General features: G+C 36.5%; 1 pseudogene; it reads left to right on the forward strand.

The window, feature by feature from the left end:
- The first annotated feature begins 22,923 nt into the window (after nucleotides 1-22,923).
- On the forward strand, nucleotides 22,924-23,023 carry LOC122910860 (annotated as a pseudogene).
- The last annotated feature ends 4,424 nt before the right edge of the window (nucleotides 23,024-27,447 follow it).

A 27,447-nucleotide genomic window follows, 5' to 3' on the forward strand; every position in this document is an offset into this window, starting at 1 on the left:
AGCCAGCACGCTAGCCTGCCTCCTGCCACTCTCAGACACATGAGCACACACACTCATCAACACACCTCTTCTCCTGCCCTGTGCTTCTAGAAGGACCTACACAGATAAAGGGTGGAAGAAGGATTTGATACTGTTCAGAGTTATAGCTCTTCATAAGGCAGAAACCAGAGAAAAGACCAGTCAGGCTTTTTAGCTCATCACTGCCCTGACAATGTACCCAATTTTGATCTATCTGTGGGAAGTCATGGACAGAAGCCTACACAAGAAACCAAGGCATCCTGAAGTATAACAACAATATAAGAATACGTTCACTGAGGAACCATTCAATTCTCTGATGATAAATGCAAACAAAAACAAAATAAACGACCAAGTAGACAAACTGAGCTGACATTATGTTACTGTCTATTACAACTTTAATATCATATATATTTTATAACATCAAGTCTTAGAAAAGGCCAAAAGATGATTGACTGACTGATTGATTGATTGATAGAAAGAGAAGAGGTCAAAAGATGATTCAGGGAAGGGTCAGAGCAGGAGTGTAGGGAGGGGGAATCACGTAATTCCCATTTTCAAATGCCACTACATTTTTACTGACTGTTTTAGTAGTAACAAAATAGTGTCACTTCCCTCAAGGGGCTTTCATCTTACAAGAGAAAATGTACATTCAAACATCCAGTTATAATAACAAAGTGCTTTTAATAATTAGAGTACAAATAGTAAGAGGGGACTTTTATTATCAAAGCAAATGAGCACAGTAACACATAGGACAGAAAGATTCTGACTGTGAGGGTCTAGTTAGGGTTCTAAGAGAAAGCTTCACAAAAGGAGAAGACTGAGAAAGATGAAGAGGAAAATATACTTTTTCTTACTTAATAATCTTATATTATCCCCAATTTGCAGATGAGGAAATGAAATTTCAAAGGGATCAAATATATTTCCCAGGATAGCTATGCTATAAGAGACAGAAACTGTGCCCAGCCCTCTTTATGTACGCCACGTCCTTCCATCATACCTAGGCGTGACCCTTGAATGGATCCATCAGGAGTGAAGGGTTTCAGTAACTGAAGACAGAAAGATCAACCTGAGTAACTCCACATGGGGTGAAAAGGCATTGCAAACTTGGTGAACTTTTAGAAGGAGGTTGGAACATCAAACACGTAAGTATATACAGAAGATGAGGTCAGAAACATTTTAAAATGACAAATGGATAAAAGAGGTTCACATCTTAGAAAAATAGAAATCCCAGGGCACTCTTCTGGTTGCTGATCTATGTCTCCTTTCCCTCAGATCAATCTTGGTTTTAGAAAATGCCACGGCATTGGGGGCATGCACTTAAGACACTCGATTCTCACAAGAGGTGACAATCGTGAGTGTTTTAAGACGCAGATGAGGGATGAATAGAATATTTTAAGGCTAGACTTATTATATGACTTGAAGTTAGAGAAAGAAAAGGGGGCAGGAAGATGAGAATGGGACAAGAGAGCCTAGAGAAATCAAATCCACAGATTATCCTAAATCCACCATTACTTACGGTGCCCTTAAAGCACTTGAAATTCTATCACTGGCACATGTAAACCTATTACCAAAGCTTTAGAAAATGGGGAAGGAGGAAAAAAGGCATTTTGTGTACATAATTTGTACTAAAAATATCAGAAAAATGAATCTTTCTTTTGGCTGCACCCAGAAATTGAACTTTCTTTGGAAACTTCAAATTTCAGCCTAATCCCTAGACTTCTCAAAATATTGTATCTCATGACTAAATTTATTCTCAGACCATAATTACACAAAATATGTGGTCTACAAAATGTACATTTAGTATAATGTAATGACATTAGTCAACCAGAGCCACACTACATGATAAAATCCTTCTCTGCATGATAAACAAATTAACTCAGCAAACGTCCAATTTTTCCTTTTCGAATACCACATTTTTTATTCAAAGAACTAAATCCGAATACATTTTTCCTTAATACTACTGCATTGCTTCCAGAATATAGATATTCTTGTTTGTATGCTTCATTGTCTTTATAAAATAGCGAACAAAAGTGCTTTTCATATTTCCCTAAGTGGAGAGTAATCCAGAAATTTACTGAGTTTCTATTGACCCAGTAAATGTAAGACAGAAATCCAAAGGCTCTTCACATTGTTTATGCTGAAAATGTATCAGATTCTACTCTGAAAGTACACTGACCTATAAAAAGTATCTGTCTTGCTCTGGAAAATAGGAGCCCTATGTAAATGGATATCTGTTTGAACTGAAGTTTACTTTGTTCTAATCAGAACTAATGTATCAGATCACTTAATGATGTCCTTGTTACACAGGAGAATCAGCCACTCCCCAACTTGTCTACACTGCAGCATATGGTACTCCACTGAACTCAAAAGGAATAAAGAAAGTAAAATTTTTAAAATCCTACAAAATGGAATAAATCTCTCTGAAGACAGATCGTAACAAAGACAAAATCTGTTGAAGTTGCCATTCTCAAAAATACATTCCTCAGAAATAAAAATGCCAAACAACGTTCACAATGGATTTTGTACAATCTTGCAGCCAAAAGATAAAGAATCTAAAGGCATTGAGGGTATTGAGACTCCAAGATTAGCAACTCCATCAAAACCGTGACCTCGTACAAAACTTAAAAGGGTATTAGGAACCTGAATGTTCATGTAGCATTCTTTCAGAATAACTTTCTTTCACTTCCTCTTGCCCTTTGCTCTGTTGATGCCCCTTTAAAACTCAGCTCAAGAGTCACCTCTCTGGCAAGTCCTCCTTGAATCACCCAGTTCCACTTAACTATCTCTCCTCTGTGCCCAACCCTAAAGCTGCAGCTCCTTACTCTACCTGGTAGTCTGTGACAGACTTGTCTACTTGTCCTTTGGAACAAGATGATGTCTTATCTGACTTGGTTTTCCCATTGCCTTGCTTGGTATCTGGGACACAGTAGCTTCCCAGTAAGCTTCTTTGAATGAATAAATGACAAATGAACAATATCTCTATTCCTATAACAAGAATATCAACTTGTACATATGTACAAAAATGCATTTTCAGACTTTTCTATTTATTCTCTGTCCTATGTTTTAATATACAAAGACATTCTAATTTTGGCCTCTGTGTATAATCTAGCACATTTTGACTTTTAGCATTTGATTTCCATCAAGCAGCATATCGCACCAAAAGTGTGAAAAAATACAAAATATACACATATTTTACCTAAATATTACTTGAAACAATGGCATGGGCTTATGAGCACAGTGATGAATTTATAATCTGAAATTCAGTGATTGTGTTCCACTGTGACTTGGGTATATAATTCTTTCTTCTGGCAAAGGGCTGTCAATAGGCAGCTTCAAAAAATAATGAATGTTTGCAGTAATAATTTCATGGGTTGACTGAAACTTAATAGCTTTTATTTCCAATTTAGACCTGTGATGTGTTCCAGCAGAAATAGTCTCAAATGAAATATAGTCTGATACAGTACTATTTAACCCTCTCTTATTTTGTTAATCCTTTGTCGCTGTTTTATTTGGTTTTGTGTTTACAGTCATACAGACTGAGTAAGCCATCTCACTTTTGACTTTGTGCCTGTCTCAGATGATCTTAGTCTACTCTCCATCACCCAGAAGATGGATGTCTGACGACTGATTATCTGATTGACGAGGACCCTTGCTTCAGCTCACTGCTGTCAACATCCCTCTTGGCCCTTTTACTATTCAGTACTGGGTAAATGAGAAACAAAGGAGACTAAATCTAGATTAGTTCACCCTGCTTATTGTCGGGAGGTCAAATTGGGGACAAGGTCAAGACTCTCAAAACAAAGAAAAGTCTTTGGTGTCTGTAGCTATGGAAGAGTCTGCTGCCAGGAATACAGAATTTGAGGGGCTTGAGTCTGCAGGCCTATGTGTGTGGAGACAACTGAACAACTTGTCATTATGTACAGAGCACACTTTTGAGGAAGGCAGAAAGGGGACAAAACTAGACTATACAAGAAACCCTTGGAGTGCTGAGTGTATGATGCACAATGGAACATTCTTAAAAATAGTGACACTTATTTAGGATATGCATCAGGTTGACTTGGGATGGTTTTACAAAATTAGACACAATGAATGAATCAAAAAATTCCAGACGCAACCTTGAAACAAGCATCTTAAAAACAATCAAACTCTTGGGTCTGATACACATTTCTGATAATAATAAACCATTTCTTAACTATTTTCCAGGTAGTGCCAAAACCAAATAATTTGATGGAGAAAATACATAAAAGGATTTAGGGTAGTTAAAGAACAAAAACTCTCTACATTCTGTGTCATGGTGCTCATGGCAACAATGTTACTATGCTTTTCCTGATCCTGATGGACAGAGAAGTATTGACCTGCACAGACTCATTCTGCAAGAGAACAGTCAATAAATATAGTAATTACTTTGAATAATCTTTTTTATCTAAACTAGGCTCCACAAAAATCACATAATTAGACAAAATTTCACCAAGAGCTTATTTTTAAACCAAATGAATAAACTACAGTGGATAATGAGAGTTCTTTCGGTGTTCCCCTTTCTCTACTCTAGATTTAAATAGGTGTTGATATAAATCTAACAACTAGAATATCTATGAAGGAAACCAATAATGTTATTAAGCCACATTATTTGAAAATATTGTAGATCCTACTATAAAAGATGTGATGAACCAAGGGATGTTTCTTTCCTTCTACAGTTGATGCCTAAGTAATTGAGAGTAAAGGGATGAGAGCAGCAGCACCAGAAGAAAGAAATTTTCAATAGAAATATAATATCTGGGGTGGGATCAATAAAAGAAAAAGGTTGGTCTCTTTGGTTCAAGTAAATGACTCCTCTGCAGAGTTACAATATAAGGGACAAGAACACCAAAAAGTTGACCTCTTTACCAGAATAAATGAATCCCTGGACAAAAATCAAGAATGCCTCCATGTTCTCAACAGTACTCATCATCTTGCTGGCCTTCTGTCAATGTTAATAATTATAACATGTCTGTCCCTTACTGTGACCTCTGAGAGAACCCATCTTCTAAGTCCTTTCTCTTGAGAAGAGCATCCCACTCCCTCTGCTCCAGGGCCAGCCCACTTCCTTCGGCAGGCATGGCCCTCATCCAGATCCAGACCATTCCTGCTGGCAGCTCTTGTCTGGATCCAATTGGCCTCAGCTGGAGGTCCAGATGGCTCATTCCTTATTCCCCAGCATGGTTTCAGCAGCATCCACCCCTTCCTGGTCTCTCTGCCATTAGTGCCATCAGGCCTTGAACATTTTCCCTAAATCCTAACAGCAGCTTAGTAAAGCACGTAGATTTTATTCCCATTGAATAGACTCAGCAAGAGAAGGAAGACAGCTTCAGAAAAGATACAATATCTTTGTAAATGAATGAGGTCCAATAGTGAAGTTCTCAAAGTTCTCATTCATGGCATTTCCTGCAAGTGTAAATGGCCTTTTTATATCTATATCTATCAACATCCATTAATTCATCTATCAACTGACAGACAGATCAGATGAACAGATGAACAGAAACTGAAAAATACCATATATGGACAGAGATATATCCATAAAAAGAGATACAGATAGAAACAGAATGTATAAATATCCACTTCTACAACTACAACTACATAGATACAGACACAATTTTTTTTAAACTAACAACAGGATAGATATCCTATTAGTTATAATAGATAAATCTATATCTATATTCATCTACCTACACAAACATTTTTAGAGTTTCTGACAATTCATCAATTTACATATGGGTTGCCATGCTATATAAGTTTTCATCAGATTTGAAAAATATGGTTGGGAAAACCCTACTTTAAAATATAGGCTCTACTATGTTAAATGTAAAATTCAGTCTGTGAGATTTTCTAAGGTAGCCAAAACTGAGGATATATTTTACCTCATTTGAAGTACATATTTGGGGTGGTATGATTTAAGACCTGAGTCATAGAGGGATGTCTGGGTGGCTCAGTAAATTGAGCATCTGACTCCTGATTTCAGCTCAGGACTTGGTCTCAGGGTCATGAGTTCAAGCCCCATGTTGGCCTTCATGCTGGACATGGAGCTTACTTTAAAAAAAAAAAAAAAAAAAAAAAGGCTTGAGTTACAGAGACTTAGTTCACTTTGTGAATGCAAAAAAGCTTTCAGGCATCTTCCAGAACAGGTGAAGTGAGAAAACATGCTAGTTTAGTTTCCTAGAGCTCCTGAAGGCCCTAGAGAGGAATCCTCCCTTGCTTCTTCTAGCTTTTGGTAGCTGCTAGCAATGCCTCCCACTCCTCAGCTTGTTGTAACATAAATCTAACCTCTGCCTCAGTCTTCGTATGCTTCGTTCTTTGTGTATCCTCTGTGCCTTCAAATCACTCTCTCCTTATAGAGACACCAGTCATTGGATTTAGGGCCTGGGCCCACTCAAATCTAGTATGACTTCATTTAACTTGATTTATCTTCAAATACTGAATTCCCAAAAAGGTCATCTTTCCAAATAAAAGAACAGAGGTTCAAACTTCAACGTATCTTGCAGAGGGACACAATTGAAGAAACAACAGGAACCATTTAGCCAACATGAGTGGAGAACCGCAATATGCCAGGCACTAAATATCAATCTGGAGAGACAGGCCCCAGACTATAAAATGCTATGAACACAGAAAACAACAAGAACTGCAATTAGGACCCCAAAAAGGATGAAGAAAAACTTATTATTCAAACCAAGATAATTTTTGAAAGTGAAATTGGTGCAATGAAAAATTATGTCAGGACAATAGGCATAAACCAGCACTTTCCTGAACAAAGTAAAATGTCTAGTTACTTTAGCCGCCCTAAAGGAAAAAGTCAAAATATTAGACTCGAATTGAAAGTATTGTTTTGTATTTGAGTTGCTTCTCAAATGGGCAACTCCATATAAGGTGCTCTAGGGTGAGACACAGCGAGGATTTATATTTTAAATGATGGATAGTAATTTCTCTTGAGTGACACTAATTTATTGAAACAAATTAATTTATAAACATTGAGATGCTTTTGTTTATCTAATAATCTGCAGCTGCTTTGGCTCTGAATTTTTTCAGGTACTTATAAATAGAGACTTAGCTACACAGAACTTTCAATCTCATCTTCAACGCATGCTAGTTAGCGGCTCCCAAAGAACAGTCCTTGTGTCATCTTCCCTCAGTATATTTGACCACATCTGGCATAAATGATACTGGTTATCTTCCCTGAATCTTGTTTTCTTGAGTCACCAACATTAAACCCATCATCTAAATCCTTAAGAACAGAGTGAGGGACTGTACAACATGTGCTTAGCTCTCTAAAGTCACTGAAATTCAAATGCAATAACAGAATGAGAAGTTTTAGTTTAGTTTTTGTTTTTGTAGGAGAAGAATGTGGGGGGGGATCTCACCCAGCTGACAGTTTATCTTAAAAAGTAGGTCAGCTCACAGAATGAAAGGATGACTGTTTAATGAACTAGAAGCTTGAAACCCCAATGTGGGTAAAACACTATGTTTGTCTTTTTAGAGATTAGTCTTATCAACATCTTAGATATCTGCTGGGTCCTAGCTAATAATAACCAATTACATAGTTTGGAGTCCCTTGATTACCTACCTGCAATGTTAGGTACTAGGACAGTTATATAAAAACAAAACATGTCCACAGACATTTTTGTTGACTATTCAAAATATACTTACCCATATAACTGAAAATGCAATGACAAACTGGTGACCCCAACTAAGAGTAACTTAAATCCAGATGCCAATCAGTATGAACTAGAATGATGAAGTAACTCTCAAAATAAGTGTTCTAAGTACTGCTCCTTGTAGGTGACAAGATAAAAGGGAATCTGTCAAGAGAGAAAGAGAGTATGCAAGAGCACAGAGGAGAGAGGAAGGAGCTAACATTTACTGAGTAACTCCTATGTGCCAGAGTGCTGGCCACCTTACTTACATGATCCAATGTGACCCTCACCTCAAGCCCGGGCAGCAAGTGTAAGTGACAGATGAACCATTAAATGACAGAGCTGGAAGACAGCAGAGAGAATATCTGACAAAGATTCTGGAGACTGGCCTGGAGCTGGACAGGAGCAGAATCTCCCAAGCAAAAGGAACAGCAGCTCTCCAGAGTACCTCTTCAGGAAATACTCACCACACTGAGGTGGTTTCCTAATTTGGAGGCTGACACATCATCTTCATCTTCTCTTCTACAGACATTTGAAAGAATTACTCTAAGACTCTGGTTACAAGAAAATGTGTGTGTCGGGGGGGGTAGTGACTTTACACAGCTGTCTGTGGGAGTAATTTTTAGCAGCTTGAATTTATATTAAAATAAGCTATAATGTAAGTGTAAATGTGATGAGTCAGTATTCTGCCATTTTGTACATTTCAGGGCCATTTTTCTCTCCTTGTTTGACATGATTCACTAGTTTTTCTTTTTTTCCTTTCATAAAGAAAGAACCATACAAGAAGGGATGGGAAAAATAATTGTTTGACTCCTTCTAGAAATTGTTCAGCTTAGCTCTACACTCAGGGGTCAACATTTCAAAAGTTTTCAAATCATTATTGTGCAGACAGCCTATATAAGAATGACTAATTGCCAAAGGGCAGGAAAGTCTGTTGGACTAAGAAATGCCTTGGACTAATACAACTTTGAATGTATACTTTCTCATTAGTGGATAAGAATCTACGAGTTTCTTTAGTTCGCAGTGATAAAAGGAGTTATTGATGTCATCTTTTACCTCTACTCATGGGACCTTGTTTCCACTGGTTAATTAGTGTTGGTAAAGCCATGTGAAATCCTAAGATAAGAAGGCCATATATATTACATATGAGATGTTGGTGTAGCATTATTTCAATTTTCTTAAACTGAAATATGGATTCTGATCAAGGTGCTTCATACACTTTAAGATAAGGATTTTAGCAAGGTAAATTTTATACTCATTAAACACAAGATTTCAGCCAGGTGAACTCAAGTAGCTAATGATGTAAAGGTGTTCTCCTCCCTTGGTTCTCCTTGGTTCTCCTCCCTTGGTTCAATCTGTGCAATGCGTTAACTCACAAACATGTTAAGAGCAAAACAACTTTCCTTCCTCTGTAATTGACTGGAAAAAGAAAAATGGAGAGGTTAAAAAAAAGTTAAATGTTTTTACGAGGTTGGGGGACTGAGTAAAAAAAGAGCCCCCTCGATCTAGAATAATGGTGCATAAGGAAGAGTCTTGCTACCGCGTACCAGACTTTGGGCCCAGCATTCAAGGGCACCCTGAACATGAGAGCAGCAGTGTGCAGTCTGGGTCAGGGACACATACAGCCATTGTTAGCTGTAAGGACAGAACATTGTAAGTGATGAGGAAACTGCTCTCAGACTTGGAATATCAAGGAAGATTTCCCAGAAGCCTCAATGTCTACAGTGAAACAAACCATACAAGGTAAGTCAGCTAGATGTAGATCTGGGGTGGACTGGGATGGAAGTTAGAGTGGGGCAAGTTTACTGGGGATGTTTCAGGGAAAGGTAATCAGCTGTGTGTTTGAGAGACTAGGGCATATAGAGACCATATTCAGAAAACTAAAAAAACTACAGTATGCCTGTGGCACAGAGCTCTGTAGACAGGGCCTCCTTCCTACAAACAGACTGAGTGACATGGCCATGAGCCTTACCCTCAAGGATCTTAAGTCCATTTAGGCAGTCAAAACCAAACTGTGAATAAAACAAGGGCTGATTACATAGCAAAGAAGTGTGCAAAGAAGATAAGATCACTGGGGGAAAGGGTACATCACCTCTCCGCCTCCTCTCTTTGGCACCCTCTGCACATCAGGAAAGTTTTGTGAAAGTGAAAAGCAGGATATCCATAATGACTTACACTCATTGGAAGAGATTTAACATTTGTCTGAATACAAGTATGCTCTCTGGATCTCTTGCAAGAGGAAGAGGTAAATCAAGAGTGCGCAAAGAAATACAAGTGACTGGCAGTATTTGAGGGCAGTAGCATGTGGTAGAGAAGCCACATGGCAAAGCCATCAGGTAACCTAGGAAAGGGCAGGAGCTGGTCAAGAATCTGGTGAGTCAAACATGTGGCCCTTTGATCTAAGTGGGAGTTCAGTAAGTGGAATAGAAAATTGCAACAGGAGGTATATATAAGAAAGAGAATAATTTCACTATGCTCTAGGGAAATCCTAAGACCTTGTTACAAAACTATTGGGGTAAAAGTTGGTCCCGAGATCCTTTTAAATGTCAAATCTCTTTTAACACTCTACAAGTTGCAGTTGGAAACTCCAGCTGCTTCCATCACCAGGAGAGAGGCAAAATAAGACTGGGGTAGCCACATTAATTTGAATACATTATTCAATGCACCATTCATTCACAAGGTTGATATATCACCCACAAATGGGTCATTTTTGAAAAGAGGATTAGTTATCAGACACTTGAGTTAATCTAGAGGTAAGAGACTTCATGATCTTCTATGTACGCCCCTTTGCTGGTGTGGACTTTACTGTTCTTTTTCTCATAGTGAGGACCACATCACTGTAAGCTAAATCTGGGAAGGTCCACCAGCATGAGGATGGCTAGGGTGTGCAGTGCAGTCATTGGCCGTGTACAGGTTAGATGGGTGCACCTGCTGATGAGCACTTGTGAATGTGTATCTCACAAGTAAGAAACAAAAACAAAGATAAAGGGGGGAAAGTGAAGGCAACAGAATGAGCCAGATAAAGACGTAAACGAGGAGAACAAACATGCGAGAAAAAAATGAAAGACAGGGGGCGCCTGGGTGGCTCAGTGGGTTAAGCCTCTGCTTTCAGCTCAGGTCATGATCCCAGGGTCCTGGGATTGAGCCCCACACCAGGCTCTCTCTCAGTGCGGAGCCTGCTTCCTCCTCTCTCTTTCTGCCTGCCTCTCTGCCTTCTTGTGATCTGTCTGCCAAATGAATAACAAAAAATCTTTAAAAAAAAAAAAATAAGAAAGACAGGGCAATGAAAGTATAATAAAGGTTGAGAGTGAGGAAAGAATTAGTTAAGTGGAGTAAGAAGATGCTCATTTGTATAGGTTTTTACACATACACCATTGGTTCTGGGACACATTTATAAGTACTTTTTAAAAAAACTGACTGAAAAGTTGACCTCAGGTTCATAAAACAGTTCCCTGTGGGAGAGGAGCAGGAAGGAGAGTGGGACTAGGTGAAGAAAAGGAAGTTAACGTTATCTCTGCTTTAAGTCCAGAGCAGCATGTGAAAACGGCTCCAATTTTAAATTCCAGGTGGGTTCACTGGTGTTTGTTAAGTTATTCTCCACAGTTTTATGGCGTCTGTTTAACTCTTCAAAGTAGAAAAAAGGGAGAAAGAGAGATGAAAAGGGTTTTGATGACGAAGTACAAAGCATCAAGGTACGTGGTCTACCAGCTAAGTACCAGCCAAAGGAGGCAGGCAACTATTTAATGTCTCAACGTTCTGGGAGTGACTGGAGGGCAGTTTCCCACCCAGGATAAGGAGAATTATCTTCCGTGTTCCTTCTCATCTGGGTGTGCTTTTCCTCCCACCACCTCCAAGAACCCCTCTGGCTGCTCAGCGATCATTCTCAATGTCTCAGCTTTGTTTACTTTCTGAGGTTGCTGATTACTTGATGTGTTTCTGTCAACTGAAATTTACAGACACATTACCATGTTCACCAGGCACTGGGAGCTACAAGACAACAATTTCCTGAGGAGAAAAGTACAGTGTGCTCTACTGGGGAGGCTTTTATTCCCTTCTGACCAAAGCACTGTGTCCTAGCTCTATTAATGTCATTAGTGTGACATGTTAAAAATCCCTCAGGAAAATTCTTGTTCATCAGGTACCTGCATTTCTAAATGGCAAATCGTTTTCTAAACCGAGATATAATAGTATAATAGATACTTGGGGGGATTTGGGTTTTTTTATTTTGTTTTCCTTTTTTTTTCTTCAGTATAACAGATACTTGTATCACAAAATCTAATAGGTTTTGTTTACCAAACGAAAGAAGCTTTTCATATCTCAGAAATGGGAGTGGAGTTCAAGCTTCCAGCCAACAATTTACAGGGGCTCTGAATAATTGCAGAGCTGGGAAAAGAGAAACTGAGGATCTTTGAAAGACAAATGACTACAAGAAAGTACATGAAAAAAGATTGATTTGCTTATTTTATTGTGTAGGAGCTACAGTAGCCTGAAGGAGGGGACATGTTAATCGGTTTCCAGAGGTCACATATGATGAGGTTAGTAACATACAGAATCAATGGATAACCTCCATCTCAAGAGGAAAAACAATGTCATGTATAGTGGCTTTTAGATATCCTTCAGGCACAAAGGGAGCCTTAACTACAAAAGCCTACAGTCTAAGAAAGTTTCACTGCAGTTTGGAGGTAAAATGGGATTCCGTGATTTAAGAAGTACATTATATTTTTTGTCTATTTATCTAATATATGTCATGTCAATACCCAGTATCAGCCTACTAGCCCCATCTTACCAGAAATGAAACTAGGCAAAAAGTGGCAGAGGGTCACAAAGCAATGCAGATTATAAATTATCACTTCTAGCCCTGTTGCTTAGCTACCAAACCAGCCTGTCTTCTTACCCTTACACTGCAGGCAAGCATCATCTGCTGTTATTTAAATACACTCCAGCAAATGCTGAAGTTAGAGACCAAGAAATTATTATATGGATACAATTAACTGAAAGAAAAAGCCCTGAGGGATTAAGATAAAATCTACCCCCTGTGCAAGAGGGTGGAAGTACTGAAAGGGTAAATTGTAGCTTTGGAGGATTTCTGGTCCACGGTGGAAATTTCACTAGTAGAATTGGAAGCAAAGGAACAATTGATCATTCACCTGAAAGCAACGGCCAGACAGCACTGTCTCTTTGGTGGTTTTGTGCTAAAGAAGAGACTGGTTTGTTTCCTGTCTGATAGGAATTGACAGTTAAGCTGCCAATCTTCAAACCTCGTTATAAATACATGCTCTGTACGCATCCATCCATGTGGAATACACACACATAGAGAAAGACCACTCCCAGAGATTTTTACATAGGTGTAAATTTAAGGAAATATTGGTGCCTTGTTTGACACAGGAAGAGGCAAGTATCACATAACCATGTTATAGTTCCCCTCATTACCAAATTAGGCCAAAAAAAAAAAAAAAAGGGAAAACAGAAAAGAAAAAAGAAAAAAGAAGCACAATGAAATTGCAACAAGAACTAAAGCTCTGGCAGATGCTTCTCTTGTGTGAGTTCTTTTTTCTACACAGTATGATATGCAGATGCAAATGAAAAGTGAATGTTTAAATGTGTTTTGTATAAATGTGAGGAGTAAACATGTCGAGTGGCTGAATTAGTTGCATGTGTTGAGAGAGAAGTGTGATACCATCTGAAGAGCTAAAATTGGAGGTGAGCAATGACAATGACCGAGAAACAAATTGTCTAGGTGTTAGTTTCAATAAAAACGATGAGAAACAGAGCAGAGAGGCTAGAGAAAAGGTAGGGAAACATTCTGATCAAATTATGTTTGATCAGCTTTTCAGAAGTGTGTGGGGAGGGAAAAGTGGGCTCAGTGCATGATTAAGGGAAGGGAAGGAAGGGACGATCATACCAATATATTGTACTAAGCAACCAAAATTTGTAATTTTAAGTTAACTTTCAATGGTGATATTAATACAAGGTTAAAAGGATAGATGCAAGCAGTATAGTAGTAGATAAGGAAGAAGCATGCTATTTGGTAACTAAGAGAAAACTTCATGTTTATATCATGACACCTTCATTATTCAGTTGGTGTCCCAGGAAAGTCTTCCAAATAAATGAATATCTAGAATGATGAAAACGTAACTCCTTAAATCCCATTACAAAACAATGTAATCATTTTGTTGAAACTGTGGCCGAGATGTATAATTCGCCTCTCTGCTCAAATCAACATACAGAATACAATTTACCCTTTTCTTGGTAACACAGGGTCCTTATGATGAGCTTCACGCTGATGCTCTGAATGTCTCAAGGCCACTGAGGACTTCGGACTTTAGATTGGACTCACTGAATTCCTCCCACCCACTAGTCTATTCTAGTTGCCAGTTTTTAGCATCTCTTCCCTATGAGGTAAGTCCAATGGTATGCGGCCGCAGCCTCTATACTAAATGACCTAAGACTCTACTGCTCCAATTACTGAATCAGTTTCTTCCTTTGTCCCTGGGCTGGTTTCCTAGACATCCTTTGCTCACTCTCTATCTGTAACCTAACATGAAGTAAAGATAGATGGGGGAAAATTAGTTTTAGTCATTTTATGGCATATTGACTCACAAAGGGAAAATGTGGTTCTACTCTACTTAGTAACAAAATGTATGAGATTCATGCATGGGCGGTGTTCTTATTTAAAGATACTTTCTACTAAATATTAAACAGTGAAAATTATATTCTACCTGATTGATAAGGTAATGGGCTCCCTTGGTGTTATCACCTTACCTTCTTTCAACTCTGATTTTCCCTTTATACTTGCCCTTGCTCAGACTGACCATGCTCAGCCTTGATCACCTTCCAATTTTTCACCTTCCTACTTCACTGCTGGAGCAAAAGCCCTAAAGAAACCGTGCTTATTTGTAGTCAAAAGTAAGATGTACACACACACACACACACCAGCATTTTTATAAAACATTTTATCTCTTTAGACACAAAATCTTCCACCATTTCTTCTTGTCCATTTTTTCCTTCTTGCAGAAAGGAGAGACAGGAGAGGTTGGATGAAATGAGTTAAAGCATTTCCTCCCTTGAGAATTTGCTTGCTCAATAACTTAAGCTCTCACTACTACACCTAATACTCCCTTCGGTTAAAAAGTCTTAGGTACAACATACAACCACACTCAGTGTGGATGTGTCCCCAAGCTTTACACAGATAACCTGGATACCTCAAGGGGAGTTTTTCCACACATCTGAAATTAGTAGGCATGGATAAATGATCCCTCTTATTTCAGAAAGAAAGAGAATTCTGGGTTTGTTGTTTGGCTTTGCTTTGTTTCTATCTCCTTATTTAAAAGGGATGAATCCTGCACTCAGCATTCAGAAAAATTTCTTACTTGCTTAGGAGTGTCTGGACATAATGAAAAAAACCAGAGACAGAGAGTTAGATGAAAATCCTGCATGCATTAATAACTGAACATAAGAAAGATAATCCAACTAGAAGGACAACGTGGATCTCAAGAAGGAGGCAGCATGAGTGAGTATAGAGAAGGCTAGATAACCAAAAAGAATGAGTTACCAACCTAGACTAAAGCTAGAGATGTATCACTCATTCCTAAAGTAGTAGAAATAGCTGCTGTTCAAAGAGCAAGCTGTCCTTATATGATGTGTTTGTTTCCCATATGTCTGATAAGCAGATGCCTCCAACTCTAAGTTCTCTAGCTTTCCGGGGTTACTCTTCCTGTAGTTTATATTTTAAATAGCTCAAACCTCCATCCTCCTTCATAATCTCCCGAGGTTTTTACACATGTCACAAGTATTGTGTGAATTACTAGAGTCAGATATTCTCATAGTCACCTTCTCTTCTATTTTGTAACAAAACCAACACCCTAAAATTGAGTATTACACATCTGTTTTTAAAGTCCTTCAACCAATCTTTACTCTTGCTTCCCCACCACCATGAAAATTTCTCTCTAAGCTCCACTTCCCAACATATTGTTGTATCGCCCACTATAAGCATCCTTAAACTTCTCTTTTTTTTTAGTGTCCCTCATCTCTATCTTCCAGGTTACCTAGTAACCTCTAGATTCTCTTTAATGTAAAGTTATTCAGTGCTTAGCTTTTCCTTCTACTACATAATCATAACTGCACACTGGAAATACCTGAGAAGCATACAGCATACCAATGTCCAGTCCCCACCCTACACCAAATGGACTATAATATCTGTGAGAGAGGTCAGACTATCATAATATTTTAATAACTCCTCAGGTGATTCTAATACACAGCTTGAGTTGAAAACTTCAAGCCCAGTGCTTCTTGAGCTTTAATGTGCATAGAAACCACTGGGGGATCTTGTTAAAATGCAGACTCTGATTGAGCAGACTTGAGGTGGGGCCCAAGATTCTGCATTTCTAATAAGAACCCGGTATTGCACTTTGAGAAACAAGATCCTAGAAGCATGTTTTCCAACTTTGCTGTACATTAGAATCACCTGGGAGCTTTAAAAACTGATGCCTGGGTCCTAGTCCCAGATATCAGGATTTTTAAAGTTTCTCAGATGTTTCCAGATCTCTGGTTTAGACCATGAATACAGGAAGACTGAATCTGTCATATCTGTCAACTCTGTCATATCTGTCATACCCCCTGATGGGCTCTTTCTAAAATTGGTACTTAAATAAGGACACCAAGGTCTGACCTTGGGGGTAGTCCATGAATTATTCACTGCATGGGGGTCCCATTTGATGTCAAGATAACTACTGGTGAGTTTATATGGAGAGTCAGTGGCTGACTACATCATCAACTTTATATACAAACACTTGTGTTTAAATTCTCTCTTCAGGAGCACCAGGGTTCAGTTGGTTGTATATCCGATTCTTAGTTACAGCTCAGGTCATGATCTTAGGGTCATGAGACAGAGCCCTGAATTGGGTTCCATGATCAGTGGGGAGTCTGCTTGAGGTTCTTTCTGTCTTTCTCCCTCTGGCCCTCCCCCACTCATGCTCATTTGCTTGCTGGCTCTCTTTAAAAATAAATAAATAAAATCTTTTAATAAATAAATACTCTCTTCAAAGTATTAGTTGTATGACCTTGTGCAAATTTATTAATTTCTGGGCCAATTTTTTCCCATCTATAAAAACAGAATAATTACACACACATTACATTACACACACATGCACACACATCATAGATAGATACGTGAATTTAAGAGAAATATATACATGAAATTGTTGTCTGTCCCAAACCCTGTGCTCAAGAAAAATTAGCATCTTTCCTTTGCATATTATATACCCCAGTCAGTTTGCAATTATAGTTGGCTGGTAAGATTTTTCAAAATGTCTCTACGGTCAGAGCTTGATTTTATACCTAATTCAAAGGCACACTACAAAGAAGAGCAGTATACCAGATGCTATAGAGAGATGTGAGGGGAGTAGATATGTTTTCCATATTTGAAAAGCAGATCACTTACTGTCAGAGAGGATAAATATAAATATGTAAGTATATAAAAACACATACTAAAACACACAGCTAGTTTCAGCTTTGCAAAGAATCAGACAGGAGGGTGATACTGTTGCTGAGAGACCAGGCCCTGGGGCCATCTATCTGTGAAAGCTGTAGAAAAATGATGAGTTTGTATAGAATTTTTAAGATACAGAGGGAGAGTCTTGGTGTGACAGAAAAGGGTGAGAGGGCAGCTGGAACAAAGAAGTGTTTACTATTTAAGCAGTGTCATTGGCAGTGTTCCGTGGCAATACAATCCCATCAAGAAAACTTTACAGATCAGGATTTGGGGACCTACATTGTAAAATGACTGAATTATAAAATGAGTATGATTTTTAACACTCAAGTTTCAAAGGTACTATGGGATTCTCCTTTCTCTTCTCTGACAATTATGTAGTGTTATATACAAAAGAGACATAGTTTAAGAGATTTAAAGAGTATCCTATTACCTTGAAGATTAGCCTGATTTGCAATTGCCTTTCTGTTGTGTGTTCCTTCTGTAGAAACTGGAGACCTTTGAATAGTTTGCACTTCAGAGTACTTTTAAGTCTTTTCCTAAAGTGAAATGTGTTTGTCATGTGTATTTGGCAGGAAGGACAGGAAAACAGATAAAAGCTTTTATTATACTTGATACTCTGACAATTTGAATTTCATTCACCTATAATGAGATGGCTAAATTTACAATAACTAATAACTGTACCATCATGATCAACAGGGCTCCATGCTTGTGTAACCAGATGACATAAATGTATGTACCAGGAAGTTAACAGACTTACTACATGTTAGCAATGTTGAACAGATCAAATATCCTTTAAGATTAGATGTAAATGGATGTGATATGAGATAGCTGGGCTGGCCAGAAGGTTTTCCAGCATTGCTCAGAGCTATTCTTGAGCTCAGCTGTCTTTTTAGATGTTTTCATCTTCCTTTTAAAAAAATCATCTATCAAAGGCACTTGAAAACAAGAATTATTGTAAATCTAACTCTTGTACTACACTGTTGCTACTCTAAAAAGGTCCTGAATCATTCTTCCTACTTCTTAGATATAGATGTGTCTCCTCTATTGGAAAAGGCATAAGACTTTTCAGTTTGGAAGCACCTCAAAAGCTAAGTGCTATGAACAGAACAACTGGATAGACTGGGTATCCTGCCTGAGTCCTTATGGCTTTACTATCTGTTTCGATTCTATACTCAAGGTGTGGTGGCTCAATATTTAAGTTCCATGTAATCTCATACTGGATAAATAATAATAAAATGCTGGAAAGTCTCTAATACTTGAACCCATCGTTTTGTTGATGTTGCAAGGCAGCAACAAACTAACCTGAAACCTAAGGAAATGCCCTCCAAAGACAGACAGAAAGCAAGAACTTGATAACCTCAGGTAGAAGCTGCTAGACACATGTAGTAAGAATTATACTGAAATATTTAAAGAATTGCTACAGGATGAATATGGGCTAGCCAGAGAATACAGAACCTCTGGGGGCTGGAAACATAGGAAGATCTTGCACCCAGTTGCAATTCCAGTCTCTACAGATCTTCCAGATGCTTACAAAAACACTGGTGAGAGTAAAAAAGAAAGCCTCCCTTGAGATGCAGTCCTGGAAAGGAAACAGTCTGCTGGAAAAGCACAAAACCCCATTTGGATCCCTTTCTCCTATCTCTCCTAGAATCAAAGGGTTTAAAACTATTGAAAAAGGGAGGGAGGGAAACCTGTTTCCCTTCCTTTAGGGCATTGTTGAAAACCCATTCTCACTAAGAGATTGGAATAGGAAAAAGTTCTCTACTCTTCCGTGAGGGGCAGAAAAAAAGTGCTGGTCCCAGACCAATAAAGGATCTTTCCCACTGAGTGAGAGACGTCATGAGATGACCCATGAGACTCCCATGACCCAGAACACAATGCCTGTTTAAACTAAATCTTAATCAGAACAACAGAAAATACTCACCACCACCACCACCACCACCACCACCATCCTTGCCATGATGCAACTAAAGTTGAGCAACAAGAAACAGCAGAGTACTTTTAGGAAAGGAACAAGATCATGGAGGGAGGCCCTCTCAAAGATAAGGTTTACAACAGAGGGTGGAGCAGCCATTGGGAAAACTTTCTGGCAAACCAGTCCCCACCCTGAATATAAAAATATACTAAAGGATTTGAAGTTGTTATTACAGCGAAAACCACAGCAACAACAAAATGCAAATGGATCTCAATTCCTTTAACTGACTTAGCCCCCCTCTATACTAAAAGCCTATTAGAAAAAAAAAAAAAGAAGAAGAAGAAGAGGTTGTTACATCATTTTCAGGAACGAAAGGCAAAAAAAATATTTAACTCAGTTTTTGCTATCTTTTTTTTAAAGATTTTATTTATTTATTTGAGAGAGAGAGAGAGAGAGAGAGAGTGCATGAGTAGGGCAAGGGGGAGAGGCAGAGGGAAAGGGAGAAACTGCTGGGAGCCTCAGCAGTGCAATGATTTTCTTGCACTATCATTTATAATATTAAAATTGGAAATAATTTAATTACGTATTGATACACTAACCTAGAATATGCAGGGGTCTATCCCAGGACCCTGAGATCATGATCTGAACTGAAGGCAGACTTAACTGACTAAGCCACCCAGACACCCCATAGTTTTTGCTATCCACACAAGATGTCCATATGCCAAGAAAAACTTAAAAGGCATCCAAAAAAGCGAATAAAAAACAATACATTGTCAAAAATAAAGTAACAAACATAACCAATCTTAGATATGATATAGATGTTGGAAACAGCACATTAGAAATAAAAAAAACAATGATTAATATATAAAAAGCTCTAGTAAAAAAAATAGACAACATGCAAATTCAGATAATAATTTCAATGGAGAAACTGAACCCATAACAAAAAAATCAAATGAACATGCCAGAAGTTAACACAGATGAATATGGCTTCAGTGGGCTCAAAAACAGACCTGACTCAGCAGAAACAGAATAAGTGAAATTTAAGATAAGTCAAATGAAATTAACAAAATAAAACACAAAAAGAAAAATTGGTGGAAAAAAGTGAACAGTGCACCCGAGAGCCACGGCATAATATCAAACAATCGTATAATCAAAATTCCAAAAGACAGAGATAACAAAGCAGGGAAAAAACTTACAGAAATAATGGTTGAGAAGCTTCCCAAATTGATGACAGACATCAAACTACAGATCCAAGAAGTTCAGTGATCACAAAGGAAGATAAATATAAAAACACAAAAGAAAATAACTAGATATATATTGAAACTGTTGAAAACCAAAGACAAAAAGAGGAAACATTAAAAACAGCCAGAGGTGGTAAAAAATTTAAGAATTAATTGCAGCAACTTCTCATCAGAAACTATACAAAGAAGAAAGTAGTGAGTGGCATCTTAAATGCGCTGAAGGAAAAACTCTTAAGCCACAATTTTATACCCAGTGTAATTCCTGTCAAATAAAGAAGAAATAAAACTTTCTTCGGGTAAATAAACACACAGAGAATTCATGGCCAGGAGACCTGCACGTACCAAGTTCTTTGGGGAGAAGGCATATGACACCAATCAGAAATTTGGATCTACAGAAACAAATGAGCACTAGGAATTCAATAATGAATGAAAATACAAAATTCATTTTTTTCATTTTTTAAATTGTTCTACATGATAACTGACTGCCTAAAGCATACAATTGTATTTTTGTGTTTATAGCATATGTAAAAGTGAAATGTACGACAGCAATAACACAATGAGAGGGAGAGATTGGAAGTACATTGTTGTAAGGCCCTTATACTACATATAAAGTGCTATAATACAGATTTTCACTATTTAAAGGTGATTACTGTAAATGCTGGGGAAACCATTAAAAATTTTTAGGAAGAAGAAAAAATAATAAATCAAGTGTTTAAAAATGAAATTATAAAAAATTCTCAGTCCAAAATAAGACAGAAAATAGAAAAAATAAGTAGAAAATAATAAATAGAAACAACTGAAAAAATGATAGATTTTAGTCCAACCATTTAAATAATTTCATTAAGTGTAAAAAGTCCAAGAACATCAATGTAAAAGACAAATTGTCATATTGGGTAAAAGAATTCAACACAAGTATATGCTATCTACAAGATGCCCACTTCAGATATAAAGCCATATATGGATTAGAAGTGAAAGGACAGAAAAAGATATAGCATGCAAACATTAAAGAAAGTCAGAGTACTTATATTAACATCAGACAAAGCAGACATGAGAACAAAGAATATCATGAGATGAAGAACATTAACTAATAATAAAGGGGTTGATTCTGCAAAAAGATATAATAATTTAAAATGTTTATGCACTTAACACAGCTTAAAATACATACGGCAAAAACTAATACAAATAAAAGGAGAAATAAATGAATTCACAGTTATAGTTGGAGATTTCAAAACACTCTTTCACTAATTAAAAGAACAAGTAGGCAAAGAATCAATAAAAATATAGAAGACCTCTCAACCAACTTTACCCCATTTATATTTGTGCAATTTATTACCAAATAACAGCAGAATATACATAAACTTTGAAAGCATGTGGAACATGAATCAAGATAGGCCATATTCTGCTTAACTTAACAAATACGAAAGAATTAAAATTACATAAATGAGATCCTTAAAACTCACATATAATCAAAGATATGCAATTAAAAATAAAGATAACTTTCTACCAACTCAGAAAGAATTTTTTTTAATACTAAAATACAATTTTGGAAAAGACTGCTAGCATAGACACATTCACACACAGCTAATGGGAGAGTACTCTGAATCAATCATTTAAGAAAATATGAGACAATTTATTACAAACATTAAATTCTGAATAATCTCAGAAATTCACCTTATAAAAATTAATGCTAAATAAATCATTAAAAATCTGTGCAAAAATATTAAAATTTTCTTGCACTATCATTTATAATATTAAAATTGGAAATAATTTAATTACATATTGATACACTAACCTATAACAAACAACTCTCTATTCAGTGAGCACTGTGTACCCAAACTGCTCTAGACACTGAACAATGGGAAATAAGACAATCAAGTTTCTTATTTCCATAAGTAGTAAGGGAGACAAAAAATAAAAAGGTATACAATATAATTTCAGTAACAATAAGAAAATTTATTAATTTGCCAAGTGTTTTTTGGTACATTTATACAACACCAGGCTATGTAGCCATTAAAATCAAATTGCAAGGAAAAAAATATTGACATGGGAAAATGTTTCCAATACATTGCAATCTGTAATATGCTCTGAGACATATATATAAAATGAATAGTATGATGTTTATCACAGAAAAAAAACTACAGTACCAGAAAAATGATGCAAGAATATAGTTTAAAATGTTAATAACAAGGGTGCCTGGGTGGCTCAGTGGGTTGGGCCTCTGCCTTGAGGTCAGGTCATGATCCCAGGGTCCTGGGATCGAGCCCTGCATAGGGCTCTCTGCTCAGCAGGGAACCTGCTTCCCCCTCTCCCTCTGCCTGCCTCTCTGCCTACTTGTGATCTCTGTCTCTGTCAGATAGATAAATATTATCTTTTTTTAAAAAAAAAAGGTAATAACAACTTTTTTCTATTTTTTTCCTTTGAACTCTTTGTTTTCCAAGTTTTCTAAACTATACATAATTACTTTTGTAATCAGAAAATAACGTGTTCTTAAAAATGACTTCTAATCCATGCAAGAAAGTAAAATAATGAAACAATGGAAGAGAACATTTCTGGGCTAGTGGTTCTTTGTACTTCTTTGTTTATATTTTAGAAAATTTCATCGTTTCTCGGCCTTTGGGCTAAGATCAGTGTAGTATCTGTTCTTATCAGTATATTTTAGAAAATTTCATAAAATGTATAGGTCTAGGAGAAAATAAATGCAAAAGGAGGTAGTTAAACACACACATACACACAATGTAAGAGAGAGTGTTTAAACAAAGTCCAAAAAAAGATGGCAGTTATGAGATTCTAGACAGAGGAAATTGACTAGCCTTGAAAAGGAAGAGGGACACATTTTCCTTTGAAATAGGAAAAATTAGAAGTTAATAAAACTGCAAAGACAGTTTAGATGATGTATAAAAGCACAAAGATAGCTTAAAAGAAAACAAAGTTGGGATATTTCATAATATATATGTACCATTTCCTTAATTAAGAAGTAATCAATGACGTCTGCTCATAGTTAAGCCATCAGGGATGAGTATACAAGCTCGACAGGGCAAAAAAAGATTTGCAAGGTGAAATGAGATAACTTGAGTCTACTTGGGTGAATAAGGAACAATTGAGTAACTATGAAACGTAACTACATTCAGAGAAAACCAGTAATAGGGAGACCAGCCAACACGGTTATGTGATTCTCTCCAGAATTGCTTTGCAGTATGGAAACAGGAGCAAAATTAAAATTAAAAATAAATAGTTCTCTCCATTAATGCTTGCAAACATTTTAAATTCCATAGGTGAGTCATACCATAGGAAAGAAAGTAACATCTTTAATTCAGTATTTCACATTTTGGAAAAGCACAGAAATGGACTGTTCTCTGGACAGGATTCTTTTTTTTTTTTTTTTTTAAGATTTTATTTATTTATTTGACAGACAGAGATTACAAGTAGGCAGAGAGGCAGGCAGAGAGAGAGAGGAGGAAGCAGGCTCCCCACTGAGCAGAGAGCCCGATGCGGGGCTCAATTCCATGACCCTGAGATCATGACTTGAGCCGAAGGTAGAGGCTTAACCCACTGAACCACCCAGGGACCCCCAGGATTCTTTTATTAGTGGTTTAATTCATCTTTTCTTTAAAAAGGAAAAAACAACCTTTTCTCACGTTTGTGAATCGGTTTATTAAAGTGTTAAAATGAGGAGGTCACATATCTGAGACATATCTGAATTCAAATGGGTTGACTAACTCCAGGTGATAGCAGTAGAGCCAATGTTTTGCATTTCACCATCATATCTTCATCTTTTAAATTCAAAATTTTTCCTTATCTATGGTTAGAAAAACAAGATAGAAAAAATATATTCCCTTCACATTACCTCAAAAGACCTTTGATTAGCATAAAACCAATTACATCAAATGGCAATGTGCTACTTTGATTCTTCTGGCTTCTACAATGCTATATTACATCATGATCATGATAGACATCACACCCTTTATCAAACCCTATTATAGCTTTCTGTTTGGAATCTTCCACTTCTTCCTTATGTCTTCAAGTTCTAAATTGTTAGCCTGGTATCATCTTCCTTATCCAAAGTTACTTTATCCTTTGGCCAGTTTAAAAAAAAAAAAAAATGTTCACCATGGCACAAAACTTGACACGTGGAAAACTTTAATTTTTTTGGTAAACAATTTTCAGTGTTCATGAAAAGTGTTTTTGGTGCAGAAGACCAATATAAGCTGGTCTTCTCTTGTTGGTGTCTATGGCTCACATACATTTAGCTGATTAAGTCTTTGCTTGGACTTCTTTCTGGCTCTGTGCAAAAGTGGTGTTAAAAAGAACAGCCAAGAGAAGCACTTCTAGCATGGGAGAATGAGAGAGTACGTACCTCTGAAAATTTACTCCTCCACAAAAGCACCTCTGAAAAAGTGGGAACATGGGCAAAAATTGTAAATATCAACTTTTTTGTAACTATGTAAATAACCAAAGGCTTTCAACAATCTGAGGAATATTACTTCAAGAAAAACGGCTAAATCCCAAGAACAGTAAATTTTGTGACATTTGAATTTGTGTTATTCCTATTCTTCTCTCCCATCTGCATGATAGGTCTTTAAACTAGTGAGTAGTCTAGGACCTATGAAAACCAGCAGAATAACAGCACCTGGAGGGAACAAAATGGGTCTGGAGTTGCCAAAAAAGCCTCACCCCAAAACACTGTTCATATATTAGATTTATTTGTCAGCTCCCTAGAAGAGTCCCGTTCACGGAGCTTATCTTTATTTGATATAATTCAAAATTTCTGCAGTGAGGAAATATCCATATCACCTGAATATTTGTCAAAAATAAAAGTCTTAAAAGAAAATTACATGAAAATAGTCTGTCAACAAAAAAATAATTTAGAGAAATTAAATTCCTAGAAAGATACAACCTATAAAAACTGATTCAAGGAGAAACAAAACTCTGAGTAGACATATAACAAGCAAAGACATTGAATAGTATTAAATATATGCTAAGACCTATGATTTTACTCATAAGTGTAATCTAAAAAACAAAATAAACAAACAAAACAAAACAGAACTAATAGATACAAAGACCGGATTGGTGGTTACCAGAGAGAAGGGTAATTAAAGAGTGAGCAAAATTTGGTAAAGGGGGTCAAGAGGTACAAAAGTTCAATTATAAAATAAATAAGTCATGGGAATGCAATGTACAGCATGGTGATTATAGGCAATAATATTGATTCAAGTATTTTTAAGTTGCTAAGAGAATTAATATTAAAATTTCTCATCACAAGAAAAAAAATGTGAAACTTTGTAAGGATACAGATGGTTACTAGTCTTATTGTGATCATGTCACAGTGTATACAAATATCTAATTCTTGTGTTGTATACCTGGAACCAAAAAGCCCACACCTAGTTAGATAACTTCAGTGATAAATTCTATCCAACAATTAAAGAAAAATTAATGCCAATTCTTACAAAGCTTTCAAAAAATATGAGAAAACTTTTCCCCAAAAAATAACTCATTTTATAAAATCAAAACTAGGATATCAAGGTTGTAATGAGCACTGGGTGTTATTCGTAACTAATCAATCACTGAATGCTACATCAAAAATTTATGATGTACTATATACTGGGTAACAAAATATAATAAAAAATATAATAAATAAGTAAACAAGTAAATGCTGATTTCATGCCCCTCCCAAATATATATATATACATATACATATATATAAAATGTCAAAACTAGATGAAGATGTCAGTTAAGGAAAACTACAGATCAATATTGTTGATGAATACAGATGCAAAAATCTTCAATAAAATACTAGCAAATGAATACAGCAATATTAAAAAAAAAAAAAATCACACCACATGGCAAAGCAGGATTTATTCCAGGAATGCAAAGTCAGTTTAACATACAAATGGCAGTATAATGCATGAGATTAATTAATAAAATGAAGAACAAAACCATATGATTATCTCAATAAACAGAGGAAAAATTTTGATAAAACCCAACCACTTTCCTAAGAAAAAACACTAAACAAACACAATACATGAAACCTCTTGAACCTTTTGAAGGACATCTACAGAAAACCCATAAGTAACATCATATTTAGTAGTGAAAAGCTGAATGCTATCCCCCTAAAGTAAGGAAAAGTACAAAGATATCTGCTCTCACAAGTTATATTCAACATTGAAAGTTTTATTCAGGACAAACAGAAAAGTAAAACAAATAAAGAACTCTCAGACTTGGATAGAAGCTGCAAAACTATCCTTGTTTTGAAAATCATATTCATATGATCTTGTATATAGACTATCATAAAGAATCCACAATAAATTAGAATAAAACAAGTTGAGCAAACTTGGAGAAAACAAGATCAAAAGTAAAAGATCACTTGAGTTCTACCCATTAGCAATGAACAGTTTAAAAACAAAATTAAGAACACAATTCCACTGACAATAGCATCACATGAACACACACAAATAACAATATATATAACAAAAGAAATTAAATACATGTACCTGAAAACTATAAAGTAGTACTGAAAGAAATTTTTAAAAAAAAATCTACCGAGGTGGAAAAACATCTCATTTTTCAGGGATTGAAAGACAATTATTAGTGAGATAATAATACTTCCCTAATCAACCTACAGATTCAATGTAATCCCTAATCAAATCCTACCTGGCTTTTTTTGTAAAAATTGACAGGTTGATCTTATATTTTTATATAGAAATTCAAAGGACCTGAAACAGCCAAAATTATCTTAGAGAAAAACAAAGTTGGAGGTCCCATATTTCACTAAGCTATAGGGATCAAAACTGTGTCATACTGGCTTAAAGACATGCATCTAAAAAAAAAACCATACACTTTTGATCAATTGATTTTTACAAAAGCGTGCTAGACACTGTAATGTGTGCAAAGAACGATCTTTTCAAAAAATGGTGCTAGGACAGCTGGATATCTACATTGAGGAAATTAATTTGGACCCTAACTCACACCATATACAAAAATGAACTCAAAATAGAGCACAGACTTAAACATAAGAGCTGAAACTGTAAGACTCTTGGAAGGAAATGGGGATAAATTTTTGTGATCTTGGGTAAGGAAGAGTTTCTTAAATACTGACAAAAAAACAGAAACAACAAGGGAAGAATA

This window comes from Neovison vison, chromosome 6 (genome assembly GCF_020171115.1).
Source record: "Neovison vison isolate M4711 chromosome 6, ASM_NN_V1, whole genome shotgun sequence".
Lineage (NCBI taxonomy): Eukaryota > Metazoa > Chordata > Mammalia > Carnivora > Mustelidae > Neogale > Neogale vison.